Here is an 11573-nt window from a genome sequence, read left to right on the forward strand (position 1 = left end):
TGTGTCTGAGAATGGCTGCCTCGTGGTGCCTCTTCACCGACGTCACAGACTGGAGGCCACAAGAACACCTTCTATGGAGACTTCCAGGTATGTGACCAACAGCAGGGTCCCAGAACTGGAATAGCAATTTCTTTAGTTGTAGAAAGATTACCAAAAAATATTTTGTTTCTCTGGTTTTATTAGAAGTAATTTTAAACATAAAATGTTTTCCAATTAAATACTTTAAATTGTATCATTGTGGGCATTTCTAAAAATATTACTAAGAAAAATGTAGGAAAATACTTTTTGGCAGCTCACTTTATGAGTTCAGAGCAACTCATGTCAGCTCCTAGTGCAATACATCTTACTTTAAAATGATTCTAGTTAATAAACTGGCAAGTTCAGAATCAAATACCAAGAAAGTCCTAAATAAAAGTCTACCAACATTTGAAATGCTAATAGACTATGGTACTTTTTAATTGCTGAAAAAAATTTTTTTTGGGAGGTTATGTGCTTCTTTTTTAAACATTTTTTATTTTACTTTAAGTTCTGGGATACATGTGCAGAATGTAGAGGTTGGTTACATAGGTATACACGTGCCATGATGGTTTGCTGCACCCATCAACCCGTCATCTAGGCTTTAAGCTCCTCATGCATTAGGTATTTGTCCTAACGCTCTCCCTCCCCTTTCCCCCGACCCCCCGACAGGCCCCGGTGTGTGAACTTCCCCTCCCTGTGTCCATGTGTTCTCACCGTTCAGCTCCCACTTATGAGTGAGAACATGCGGTGTTTAGTTTTCTGTTCCCGTATTAGTTTGCTGAGGATGATGGTTGCCAGCTTCATCCATGTCCCTGCAAAGGACATGAACTCATTTTTTTTATGGCTGCTCAGTATTCCATGGTGTATATGTGCCACATTTTCTTTATCCAGTCTATCATTGATGGGCATTTGGGTTGGCTATTGTGGATAGTGCTGTAATAAACATACGTGCGCATGTGTCTTTATAGTAGGATGATTTATAATCCTTTGGGTGTATACCTAGTAATGGGATTGCTGGGTCAAGTGGTATTACTGGTTCTAGATCCTTGAGTAATTGCCACACTGTCTTCCACAATGGTTGAACTAATTTACACTCCCACCAACAGTGTAAAAGAGCTCCTATTTCTCTGCATCCTTGCCAGCATCTGTTGTTTCCAGACTTTTTAATGACCGCCATTCTAACTGGCGTGAGATGGTATCTCATTGTGGTTTTGATTTGCATTTCTCTAATGACCAGTGATAATGAGCTTTTTTTTCATATGTTTGTTGGCTGCATAGATGTTTTCTTTTGAGAAGTCTCTATTAATATCCTTCACCTACTTTTTGATGGGGTTGTTTGTTTTTTTCCTGTAAATTTGTTTAAGTTCCTTGTAGATTCTGGATATTAGACCTTTGTCAGATGGATAGATTGCAAAAATTTTAAATAGTTGGAATGGTTTCAGAAACAAGGAGGACAAAACACAAAAATTAATGTATTCACATGTGCATATTTGTCATACATTTAAACTTTTAAATTGAAGAATTATGTTTCAAAAATGCCACATCATAAACCATTTTCACAAAGTCAGGTTTTGTAGTGCTCTGCAAATAGTGGTCTTTGATAAGGGAAAGCATCAATTTAGCCTTTGTCCTGTAGTTTATCTTTTCTCTTTTTAAGTAAAAAGTATTGAAACTTCTGTTTTCAGAAGCCTAATAAGCACAAGTCATATTCAATTGCCTGGAAAATACTCTGCACTTGATGTGTTTGGTTCTCATAATGAAAAGATCCATCAGTTCATAACAAATCTGTCAGAGCTGAGTCTTTGGAAAGATACCCCTGTTGCCAAAATACACTACCATCCCCTCTGCTGAAATTACATAAATGGATTTAGTACTAAGATAGAATGTTCTAAAAGAAACAAGTCAACCAAGCTGTTCTTTAGTCCTGAAGAACTTAGATATTGGCAAAACATTCAAGACATTTTATAAAGCTCTGGCTTCTAGACATGTACATGCATGACGGGTCACACTAAGGGTCTTTCCAGACAGTGGTTCTGTATTGGGTTTAATCTTCACTGTATTTGGAAGAAGTCTAATGCTGTTGTAAACCCTCATTACAAGTGGGATAACTTCAGGTCTTAAACTGACCAGTTCTGTTCTACTGTGTTCTTATGAATGAAACATGTTGAAATACAAAGAAAGAAACTCATCAAAATGCACTTGCTAAATAGAAAATGACACTTTACGAGTAACAATTCTCTTGTTTTTCTTGGAAGAAGAGTCATTTTTATCTCCAAGTGCAAAGACTCATCGTCTCAAATTCAACTTTTAAAGTCATTGCAAAAATGAAGGCCAACAGCAAAGTTAGGGGAACAGGCCACAAGACTGCCTTCATTTCTAACACAAACTGCATATCTGGGGGGTTCCCAAAACCATCTTCAGGTTCAATAATTTGCTAGAAAGACACAGAACTCACTGAAAGCTGTTGTAGTTGTGGCTATGGTTTATTACAGTGAATGGCTAGACTAAAATCAGCCAAGGGAAGAAGAGTACAAGGCAGAGGCCGGGAAGAGTACTAAATGCAGTTCCCACTGTCCCCTCCCCATGGAATGAGGGTGACATTACTTTCCCAGCATCAATGTGTGACAGTACACGTGGAGTAGTGCCAACCTGGGAGGTCACTGGAACGTTGAGTCCAGGGTGTGTACTGGGTCTCCACCGCACAGGTGTGACTGATGGTCAGCCTGGCTGATCTCAGCTTACAGACTCCTGCCCTCCCAAAGTTGACCAATACCACATGGTCCAAAGCCCCCACTCCATGTCACATCGTTGCCACCTGGGGAGACCAGGTCTCACTCTAAGACTATCCAGTGTGGCAGCCTCATCCTAAACCACATTTAGACCACCCATTGTGAGCCCAGGACCCCAGGTAAATGAAGCCAATCCTAACAGGTGTAACAGGAGATCATCTCCCAGAAGCTGAGACAAGTCAGAGCTGCTTAGGACAAAGTTCAATTCTTTACTACACAGTAATAGAATTGTTTGTGTGATTGTTACAGTTGTGTGCTTTATATTTCAAGGACTGTGCTTGGCTCTTGTGAAATATGGTTGAGGCCTTTCAAGCCTTTAAAACTAACAACTATAGGTTTCGCATATTTTGAAATAAAAGTTGTGACTTTCCATCAATGACAGACTGGATTAAGAAAATGTGGCACATATACACCATGGAATACTATGCAACCATAAAAAAGGATGAGTTCATGTCCTTTGTAGGGACATGGATGCAGCTGGAAACCATCAATCTCAGCAAACTATCGCAAGAACAGAAAACCATACACTGCATGTTCTCACTTATAGGTGGGAATTGAACAATGGAGAACACTTGGACACAGGAAGGGGAACATCACACACCGGGGCCTGTTATGGGGTGGGGAGAGTGGGGAGGGATAGCATTAGGAGATATACCTAATGTAAATGACTAGTTAATGGGTGCAGCACACCAACATGGCACATGTATACATAAGTAACAAATCTTCACGTTGTGCACATGTACCCTAGAATATAAAGTATAATTAAAAAAATCTTAAAAAAAAGGTTGTGACTTATTTCTTATTTCAGTGATAGCAAACAAAAATAAAGCTAATCTTAAGTTTTGCTTGGAAAATAAAATGAGTGAAAAGACAAGAAGGAAGAGAAAGAGGCAGATCATTTCTGGGTCACTACAATTATCTTGCATTTTAACATCATCAGTTCCAGTAGATTGTATCTTTTTCTTTAAAATGGAGAAATGCCACATATTTGAAGAGATTAAAGAGATACAATAACTATATGCAACATGGGATCTTGAATTGGATCCTGGAACAGAAAATGAACACTAGGGACAAAGTTAGTGAAATGCAAATAAGGTCAGTAGTTTATTATGAAGTATAACTATTGTGCGATATGCCAATGTTATCCTCTTGATTTTGATGATTATGTTATTATTCTCTGTGTTGCTCATATTAGGAAAAGTTGAGTGAAAGATATGTGTGAACCCAACCCTCTGCATTGCTTTTGCAACTTTTCTGTAAGTCTGAAATCATTTTAAAATAAAAAGTTTTAAAATGTAAAATTATCTATCTCTGCATATTCAAGGATTCTCTAAGACACTTGTTTTAACCTTTTTGGAGATTAACCAGCTCTTTGATGAAAAGTTTGTACCATCTGTCCCAAAGAGCCTCAAGTCGACTGCTCTAGTTTGAATGTCCCCCAAAGCTCATGTTGGAATTTGATCCCCAGTGTCACAAGTGGGGCCTAGTGAGAGATGTCTGGGTAATAAGGGTGGGTCCCTTGTGAACAGATGAATGCCCTCCCTGTGAAGGAGGGGAGTGAATGAGGTCTCACTCTGTAAGTTCCCCCAAGAGCTGGTTGTTAAGAAGAGCCTGGCACTCATTCCTTTTCTCTTGCTTCCTCTCTCATCATGTTACCTGCACACACTGGCCCCCCTCTCACCTTCTGCCATGAGTGGAAGCAGCCTGAGTCCTCACCAGAAGCAGATGCGGGTACCATGCTTTTTGTGCAGCCTGCAGAAACATGAGCCCAAACCTTTCTTTATAAATCACCCAGCCTCAGGTGCTCCTTTATAGCGGTATAAACAGAGTAAGACAGCTCTCAAAAGTCGTCCGGAGTCTTTCTCCCATTTCCCCACCAGGTTGTTTTTCTTTTCTTGTTGACTTTGTGTTGGAGTCATCATACCAGGGGCAGAAGAGCCAACTTCATGAGAACCAACCGCAACCATCTGTTCCCAAGTCCCTACTTGGTGACCTCACGTTGGTGGCTTGAAATTGGCCACATGAAAGTCCTTATATCTTGGAAATAAGCAAATGCTAAAAATTAGGACTTTTTTTGGGTTTTGAGAGCCATTATTAAACATTTTCCAGCCCATTGCTATTTATAGAAGTTCTTTATGTATCCAAGTTCCAGTCACCTGTTAATTACATGTGCTGCAAACATTTTATCCCATATGGTGGCTTATAAAAATGTTCCTTTGAGGTAACTTCTGATTAGCAGAAATTCTACACTTTGATATGGTTATATTTTTAAATTGTTTTCCTGTATGGTTAGTATGTTTTGTGTCTTCTTAAAGGATTTTTTCTACCCTAAGGATATTAAGATATCCTAGTATATTTAATTATGAAAGCTTTGGAATTTTGTCTTTTATATTTAGGTCTCTAACACACCTGAAATTGATTTTTGTAGATTGTGATATAGTGGTCCAATTTCTTTTCTTTTCTTCTTGAAAGCTTAAATCTCCTATATATCTTCAGAGACACAGAAGAATGCATTTTATCCCATATATTGATAGCCATGCCAAATTGGGTGAGATAAGGCAAATAATCCAAAAACTGGTTAAAAAATCAACTGTAGTGAGGAGACATCCAGAAATTTAATTATCTTACGTCTGTCATTTGGTTGAATTGTCCCAAGACACGTATCTGCATAGTTGCCAATTATGGCAGATTAACTGCAGAAATGAGCCCCATTTTTAATGCATCCTTGTCAACACTCACTTAGGTAGGGCCCTCCCAAAATGATGCTGTGCTTGGTGCCATAACTTGTTTTGGCCAATGGGACAGGAGCAGAGGCTGGGAAAAGCCTAAGTTCATTTTTACTTGTTTCCTGGACCTCCATCACTACCATGAGAACAGGTCCAACTTAGCCAGCTGGAGGGATGTGAGGGACATGTGGAGGAGAGCTGAAGCCATCCAAGAGGAGCCAGGCTCAGCCAACCCATCTGCTGATCACCCATGAGCCAGTCATGATTGGCCACATCCAGCCCAGAGCAGCAGAACTGCCCTACCTCCCTGCAGACTACTGAGAAATAATAAAAGGTTACTGTTTTAAGCCCCTAAGTTCTGAAGTGGTTTGCTACAGAATAATATCTAACTAATACACCAGTTATCTGAGAGTACTCCAGACCCTTGATGTCCTCAGTGGCACTATTTTATTTATTCAGGCTTTAATATTTATTGAGTATCTTCTATGTGTGATTCCTTAAGAGTACTCCTTGAAAACTTTGGTCAAATTTCCCCTTTTGTTTTAACAGGAAGGTCAGGGTTAATGAAAATTTTCCTTTTAAATTTTAAGGCCATTTAAAACTATGAATGTTGTACTGGGTAGTAGTACATTGGTATTCTTCTTTGGTACTAAAATGTTTTGTTTTTATCACCTGTTATTTTACTCCTAAGTTACTCTTTGATGCAAAAGTTATCCATGAAATTGTATCATGCAGTCTGGCTACCTTAATATCAGCTGGGGAAAAATGGTGCTGGGTTCTGCATCCTCCTGGGGTCTCCTTGTTCTCTTTCCTTTGGCAGTAGGATCAGCTCCCTGCTCTCTCCTTCTCTCTCTGCACTGCCCCCTGCGTGGCTCAGTTCCTCTCCGGGAAAGAGATGGAAGATCCTTATGGTACTACAACCCAGTATTTTAGAATCTTTCCAATATTATGAAAGACTTACTTTCTGGACTAGGATTTACCCGAATTATTTTAAATAATATCAGGTGAAAGGTTTAGACCACTAAGAGGCAAAGACAGTTGTAGAATCTTTTTTGTGCCTGTGCAATTAATAATAATTATAAATATAACAGTTAGCATTTATGTGTGCTCACTGTGTGCCAAGCACTCTTATAAGCATTATAGATATTATTGATTCATATTAATTTTCAAAACAATCCTGGAACATGACTATTCTTATAACTATTTTACACATGGGGCAACTGAAGCCTACAACACTTAGCGAACTTGACCAAGACTACACGAGACTGTAATAGGGATTCAACCACCTAGCCTCAGATTCTCCATTTTTTTTTTTTTTTTTGACACAGAGTCTCACTCTGTCACCCAAGCTGGAGTTCAATGATGGGATCTCGGCTTACTGCAACCTCCGTCCCCTGGATTCGAGCAATTCTCCTGCCTCAGCCTCCCCAGTAGCTGGGATTACAAGCATGAGCTACCACTCCCTGCTAATTTTTGTATTTTTAGTAGAGATGGGGTTTCGCCATGTTGGCCAGCCTCGTCTCGAATTTCTGACCTCAAGTGATCTGCCTGCCTGGGCCTCCCAAAGTGCTGGGATTACAGGCTTGAGCCACCACGCCTGGCCGAGAGTTTGCATTTTTTAACCAAGATAGCGGGGAGCTGTGCTCAGGCATCACCTACACTGTTTACAGCCCTCTGAGGAGTGTAAACACTTGCTTCAAACCCCAAGCAGCCTGGAACCCCTGAGTTGGCAGGACACACTTGGCTTCAGACCTCACCAGGTAACAGTTTGTCCTGCTTGCCCTCTCTGTCTCACCCTCAGCCATTTGAGAATATTTTGCAGATTTCACAACCATTTGCCAACATTTTAGCCTGTCTCCTAAAACAAAGACACTCTCTTATATAACCATAATATAATTTTCTAATTTAACATTGATTTTTTGACATCGTTGAAGCAAGCTACGGTTTTGTAAAATGTGTATTATTTGAGTTTGCTGTTCCTTCATGACCAGATTTGGGTTGGGCATTTCTGGCAGGAATGGTGGTGTATCTTCCGCAGGGCATCATCACGGTGCTGGTTTGTCCTGTTACTCTTGTAATCAACCTTTTGAGCCAGTTTCAAGGGAGTGTATCTAAGATTTTTCCATTATAAAGGTATGTTTTTCCTTTTTAAAATTAAAAAGCAATTCATATAAAAAACCTATTCCTCAGTTAACTTCCATCTAATGGTTTGTTCGTTCATTGATGTTTTTGCCTGAATCACTTGTTACAATGGTGGCTATAAAATGTGGTTTTCTAAGTCAACACCACTCCTTATAAGGAAAAATGTTCATTCATTCATTTTGTTACTTATACTAACTCTGTGACAGCATGTGTTCTATTGTATCCGCTGTGTTGTAATCCTATCATTGCACATTTTCATGCCTAGATTATACGGAATTTAGCCAGTGGGGGCCTCTTCAAGCTGGATTCTGTGTGTTTTCTTTCACCCTGATCAGTTTTCAGGCATTTCTGCGGTTTCTGGCAAAACAAAATATTCTAGGCCCATAGTGTATGTATTAGACAGGGTTCTCTGGAGAAACAGAACCAACAGGTCATATATATGTATACATATAAAATAATCAAGACAGATCATAATTAAACTTGCTAAAGCTAAAGACAAAGAAAACAGCCAGAAAGAAATGACACCTTACCTATAAATGTTATTTAAATGATGGTGGATTTCTCATTTGAAACTGTGGGTGATATGATCTCTTATAAAATATTTATTTATCTTATCATTATGAGAAGTTCAGAAGGAATTGATATGACCTTTTTCAGGCACTAAGAGAAAGAACTATCAACTCTAATTCTAAGTCTGGTGAAACTATCCTTCAAAATGAAGGGGAAATAAAGACATTGCTAGATGAAGGAAAGTTAAAAGAATCTGTCATCTCCAGACTTGTTCTTAAAAATGGTCTAAAGGAGGATGTTTAGCAAGCAGGAAATTATAAAAGAAGGAATCATGGAGCATCAGAAAGAAAGAAAGAAAAGAACAAGAGAGAGAGAAAGAAAGAAAGAACCACAAAGAAAGTAGGTATATGGGTACAAAGGGTAGGACATCCTTTTTCTCACAAAGTTTATAAAAATATTTGGAGGTCAAAGCCAAAATTATAACATTATCTGATGCTCAAGACAATAATACATAAAATCATGGATGATAAAGAGAACTAAATGGAAGAAAGATTTCTACATTTCACTTAAAATAGCAAAACATTGATACCACCAGACTGCAATAAGTTAAATATGTACGCTTGAAATATCCAGTGCAATCAAAATAAAAAACTATGTAAAGAAACACACTCAAAAAGATTATCGATAAAGCAGAATGAAATGCTGAAGTTTACTCAAGTAACACAAAGCAGGACAAGAACAGAGAAACCAGAATGAAAACACAAGGAAACAAGCAGAAAACAAATGACAAAATGGGAGGCTTAAGCTTGAACATGTTGATGATTACCTTAAATGTAAATGCTTTAAATACACAAACACAAAGAGAGAGATGGGAGGAGTAGATTAAAGCACACACAGAGACACACACACTCACACCTCAACTATATATTGAGTACAAGAAGCTCATTTCAGATTCAGTAACCTAGGTAGGTTGAAAGTAAAAGGATGAAAAAAATTACCATGAAAAATTAATTTAAATAAAGTAGTTAGGAGTGGCTACATTTTCCAATAAAATAGACTTCAGAGCAAAGAGACTTAGTAGAGACAAAAACCAACATTACATAGTGATGAAAGACTCAATCCACCAGAAAGTCATAACAATTCGAAATGTGTGTGCATCAAAAACAGTGCTCCAAAAAATATGAAGCAAAAACTGATAGGGGTGAAAGAAGACATAGATATATCCACAATTATGGTTGGAGACTCCAACACCTCCCTCTCAGCAACCATTAGAAATACTAGACAGAATGTTAACAAGGATATAGTAGACCTGAACAGCGCTGGCAATCAACAAGACCTGGCTGATCTCTGCAGAATGTTCCACCCAACAGCAGCATACACATGGTTTACAAGTGTCCATGAAACAGGTCAACAAAATATAAAATCTCCAGGGTCATAAAACAAACCACAACTAAATGAAGTAATAGATATCATGTAGATTGTCTTCTCTAACCAGAAGGTAATCAAACCTGACATCAATAACATAAAGACAACAGGAAAATCTCTAAATGTGTGCAAATCAACCAACCCAATTATAAATAACCCATGGGTCAAAGAAGTCTCAAAGTAAAATTAGAACATACATAGAACTTAATGAAAGTGGAAACATAACTTACCATAATATGTGAGATGCAGCTAAAGCAATGCTGAAAAGGAAACTTATGACACTAAATGCTTACATTCGAAATGAGGAAAAGTCTCAAATCAGTAATATAAGAAACTAGAAAAAAAAAACAACAACAATGAAATAAACCCCAATCAAAGAGAAGGAAAGAAATAAAGATAAGAGCAGCAATCAATGAAATTGAAAATGAAAGCAATAGAGGACACTAATAAATTTAAAATCTGGTTCTTCAAAAAACATCAGTAAAATTGATAATCTTCCAGCAAGACCTCTATGGATAAAAAGACAAACACACATCACCAATAAAAGGAATGAAACAGTAAAATTACAAAAAATCCGGCAGCTATTAAAAAAGATACTAAAAGAGTACTATGTCCAATTTTCTGCTCATAAACTCAACAATTTGGAATAAATGAACCAAGGACAATCTCAAAGTAAAGTTTAAGAATGCATAGAACAGAATGAAAGTGAACATACAACTTATCAAAATATGTGGGATGCACCGGAAGCAGTGCTGAAAGGGACATGCACAGAGCTGAATGCACCCCTCAGAAATGGGGAATCATGTCCCAAATGAGGACAGATCCCATGAAAAGCAAATACAACCAAAGGTTTGACAAGGATTTGGATTTTGTCAAATGCTTTTACTGCATAAATCGATGTGATCATGTGAGTTTTCTTCTTTAGATGTTGGTAAATTACAACTATTAACAAAATCCTACAACCCTTAACAAAACTGAAATTGAAATTCGTAATGTAAAATCTCTTGAACAAGAATCCTCATGCCCAGTTAGTCTCATGGGGAAATTCTTCTAAGCAGTTAAAGAAGGAATAACTCCAATTTTAAACAATCTCTTCCAAAAAATAGAAGAGGAAACACTTCCCATCTCATTTTATGAGGGACAGTATTAGTATATAAAGTCAAACATAGCCACTATACTAAAAGGAAACCACAGGTGAATATCTCTTATAAACTTTGACATGAATATCCTCTACTGATTATTAGCAAATCACTTCCAACAACATTACCCAGTGGGATTTATTCCGGATATGTAACATAATCAAGCATACCAACAATCTAAAGAAGAAAACTCACATGATCCCATCAATTGATGCAGGAAAAAAATTTGACAAAATCCAATACCATTCTCAACAATTTTTTAACTCTAAGAATGTTAGAAATACAAAGGAACTGCATCAACTTCGTAAAGAGCATCTTAAAGGCATACAGCTAAGATCATACTTCAGAGTGAAAGACCATTTCCCCCCTAATATTAGGAACAAGGTAGAGATGTCCACTCTTAGCAACCTTATTTACATAGCACTGGACGTTCTAGCCACTGTGATAAGAAAAGAAAAAAAATTCAATTGAAAAGGAAGAAATAGCCAATCCCTGCGTGAAGATAATATGATTATCTACCTAGAAAATTCTAAAGAATCTCCAAAAAAAGAAAAAAAAGAAAATCCAGAACCAAGAAGTGAGTTCAACAATGTCTCAGGACGTAGATCAACACACAGAAAAAAATCAGTCACATAATTCATATACTAACAATGAACAAGTGGAAACCAAAAGTTAAAATTCTATACCATTTACAATCTCACCAAAGAAAATGAAATAATATAGACTTAAAATGTGTACAGGATCGGTATGCTGAAAATTACAAATGCTTATGAAGAAATCAAAGATGAAAACAAATGTGCTGTGTTCATGAATGGGAAAACTTC

Source organism: Mandrillus leucophaeus, unplaced genomic scaffold, assembly GCF_000951045.1.
Source record: "Mandrillus leucophaeus isolate KB7577 unplaced genomic scaffold, Mleu.le_1.0 Scaffold1148, whole genome shotgun sequence".
NCBI classification, from domain to species: Eukaryota; Metazoa; Chordata; class Mammalia; order Primates; family Cercopithecidae; genus Mandrillus; species Mandrillus leucophaeus.